This window comes from Octopus bimaculoides, chromosome 9 (genome assembly GCF_001194135.2).
Source record: "Octopus bimaculoides isolate UCB-OBI-ISO-001 chromosome 9, ASM119413v2, whole genome shotgun sequence".
NCBI classification, from domain to species: domain Eukaryota; kingdom Metazoa; phylum Mollusca; class Cephalopoda; order Octopoda; family Octopodidae; genus Octopus; species Octopus bimaculoides.
Genome location: NC_068989.1, coordinates 11,181,770 through 11,185,207, shown reverse-complemented (window position 1 = coordinate 11,185,207; position 3,438 = coordinate 11,181,770). Strand labels below are relative to the sequence as shown.

Here is a 3,438-nt window from a genome sequence, read left to right as displayed (position 1 = left end):
TATATATATATATATATATATATATATATATATATATATATATATATATCCCTCTCTCTCTCACACACATACACACACACAAGTCTTTATCAACAAATTTAGCATGCAAGTAGGAACACATCAGGGCCCAATTCTCAGTCTCTTCTTATTCATGGGGTTATCCCCATTATATTGGCTCCAGCTGTGGTAATATTTGAAGGAGTTGTAGCAGGACTATTCAACGAATGGGGAATTTCAAGTCTGAAGTAGGAAATGTTTTAGATGAGGGCATTGACTGAGTCCTTCTTTCCTGGAGTTTAAAAGGGTCCCTGATCAAGCAAGTTTTTTTTAGGATTCTTACTCTCTCTGTAAAATAAAACTTGCATCATTTGCTCCCATTTATAAAAGCCCCCAGTTATTCAAGGAGTTTCCATTTAATTATGTATGGGGTTCCTTCCTCTTTTAAGCACCACATGTAGCTGGCCAGGGACGTGATGTTACACCTTTCCGGTATCCTAACAAGGGGACTTGTGATTGTTCCTCATATGAAGAATGGCTGTGAAGACAGCTTAGAAAATCGTGTTAATATTCTTAGAAGACAGGAAAAAGTGCAAAAAATTGGCCAACAAGCCTCTACAGAGAATCAGATGCTGATACACACACACATATGCATGTATGTTTTTGGAATAGTGGGTCTCAAAGTACATAAAACTATTACTTATATGCATGCTATTATTTATAGCTTTATGCGCTTCGAGATCCACTGTTTCAAAAGAGAATTACTTCATGTTCTCTCAAAAGTTTATAAATTTTTATGACATTGATATATATTGAAATATATCAAAGTAAATTAAATAAATAATCTATCACTGCATTTGTAAATCTATAGGATTTTTTTTCTTCTTTTACTAGGTTTCACACACTGCTTGAAGAGACTGCAAATTTAAACACATAAATACAATTTTTTCTTTTCCTTCTTTTTTTTTTTTGCTTTTACTAAATTTTTTTCTAACAACTGAAACATAGAAGAACATTATTTTGCTTCCAATATATCCAGCTTGGTTGATCAAGCCTAGTAAACTGATTGACAGATTATTTAATTTGTTCGATAACATGCTGTTTCTATAGACAACTAGGTTTAAAACATTTAACTTGAGCAAAAACAAGAAAAATATTAAGTTAAAATGCAAACACAGGACCTCATGCTGATGGTGACAAAACAAGTGTTACATTCATATTATGCCAATGTCCATAAACATTTATCTTGACAAAAATGCATCAACTTCTAGTGAAAATTATCTCAGCTGCTGTTTAAATTTATTTTCTATATTTAAGAGATGAGGAATTATGTACATTATTTACATTATTTACATTTGACGGATATTTGTCCTCATCTTGTTTGTTGTTAATACAACATTTCGGCTGATATACCCTCCAGCCTTCATCAGGTGTCTTGGGGAAATTTCGAACCTGGGTTCTCATTCTTAAGGTATTTTCAGATGTTGTTGTTGTTGTTATTATTATGAGATTCTTTATTACCAAAGTAAATTATCTTGGAAATTTCAAAAATCAACAAATAATAATAATCTATATTATATTTTACAAATGATAAACAATATATAACATTTCCACAACTAGAAAATAAAGTATTTCTGCGTGGAGAAGGAAACAAGAATAATTGGTAGAACTAATGAAATGGTAGAAGATTCTAAGATAGATTCTAAACAGAAAGATTATGTTATGTCAGATGGACAGATGGATGAATGGTCCGGAACAATAAAAAAAATGCAGAAAAAAAAAAGGTCAATCAATGAATGACTACTGTATTAATTATAATTAATGCTTAATGAAAACAAGCAAAACTAATGAGAAAAAATAGTCTGTTTTAATTAGTGATGTAATATACACTGCAATAATAATAATAATAATAATAATAATAATAATAATAATAATAATAATAATAATAATAATAATAATAATAATCCTTTCTACTACAGGCACAAGGTCTGAAACTTGCAGGGAGGAAGTAAGTCGACCACATCGACCCCAGTATGCAACTGGTACTTAATTTATCAACCCTGAAAGGATGAAAGGCAAAGTCAACCTCGGTGGAATTTGGACTCAGAACGTAAAGATGGACAAAATGCCATTAATAATAATAATAATAATAATAATAATTTCTACCATAGGCACAAGGCCTTGAAAATTTGGGGGCAAGTGGGTTAGTTGATTACATTGACCCCCGCCAAGTGCATAACTGGTACTTATTTCAGTCCTTCCCCTAGCGCCCCCAACCCAAAAGGATGAAAGGCAAAGTCGACCTCGGCAGAATTTGAACTCAGAAAGTAAAGAGACCCAGAAGAAATACTGCTTGGTATTGAATCTGGCACACTAATGATTCTGCCAGCTCATTGCCTAATTAAGTGTTATTAACGATGTTAAGCCTAAGGTAGCAAAGCTGGTAGAATCATAAGCACACCACGAAATGCCTTCCAGTTTTCCCTTCTAAGTTCAAATGCTGCAAAGGTCAACTTTGCCTTTCATACTTCCAGGGTGGATGAATTTAAGTACCAGTCAAATACTGGTGTCCAATGTAACTGACTTCACCTTCCCCTCACAATTGCTGGCCTTGTGCCAAAATTAGAAATAGTAATAATAATAATAATAATCCTTTCTACTGGAAGCACAAGGCCTTGAATTTGGGGGGAAGCGATTAAGTCGATTGCATCAACCCCAGTACGCAACTGGTATTTAATTTACCGACCCCCGAAAGGGTGAAAGGCAAAGTTGACCTCATCAGAATTTGTACTCAGAACATAGCAATGAGTAAAATACCGCTAAGCATTTTGTCCAGTGTGCTAAAGATTCTGCCAGGTTGCCGCCTTGAAAAAATAAAAATAAAATAATAATAATAATAATAATAATAATAATAATAATGATAATGATGATGATGATGATAATAATAATAATAGCAGCAGAAAGTAACTGGAAATGTTCTTTGCAAAAATTTCTAAAAAATATGTGTTTTTTTATAATATTCATGACACTAGACAGCAGATACAAAACAGGCAAAATAATAATCAGAAAAACAGGTTAGTGAAAAATATGCTTATAATGTAGCAGCCGATAGGAGCAGTCGTGTGTATAAAGACTGAAATCTCACCGTGGTATAGAAGCCATTTCGTAAAGAACGATCCATAATCATCAAAAGCTAGTAGGGTAGAAGAAAGAAGAAAAAAAAAAACAGAAGAGAAAAAAAACAATGTGTGTAATAATTGTCATTAAAGAACTTGGTGCCGAGCAAAAATGGTTTATAGTCAAAAAGAATTACATAAACAAGGAAACAGGGTGTTTTGATTGACAATGTAGGAGCAAAATATTTGACAAAATCATCATTTGTAGAATATATAAATGAAATATATATATATGTATATAACTGAAAATATATATATATATATA

General features: G+C 32.3%; 1 protein-coding gene across 8 annotated transcripts in view; it reads right to left on the bottom strand.

The window, feature by feature from the left end:
* The window catches only part of LOC106879997 (uncharacterized), a 320,939-nt gene that overhangs the window by 255,588 nt on the left and 61,913 nt on the right, over positions 1–3,438 (bottom strand). For 3 of the 8 annotated variants that reach the window (XR_008264857.1, XR_008264858.1, XR_008264859.1), the window contains exon 2: positions 3,143–3,190. The exons of the other annotated variants lie outside the window; for them this stretch is intronic. The gene's annotated coding sequence lies outside the window, so the exon portion shown is untranslated. The remainder of the gene's footprint in view (positions 1–3,142; positions 3,191–3,438) is intronic. 8 annotated transcript variants of the gene reach the window in all.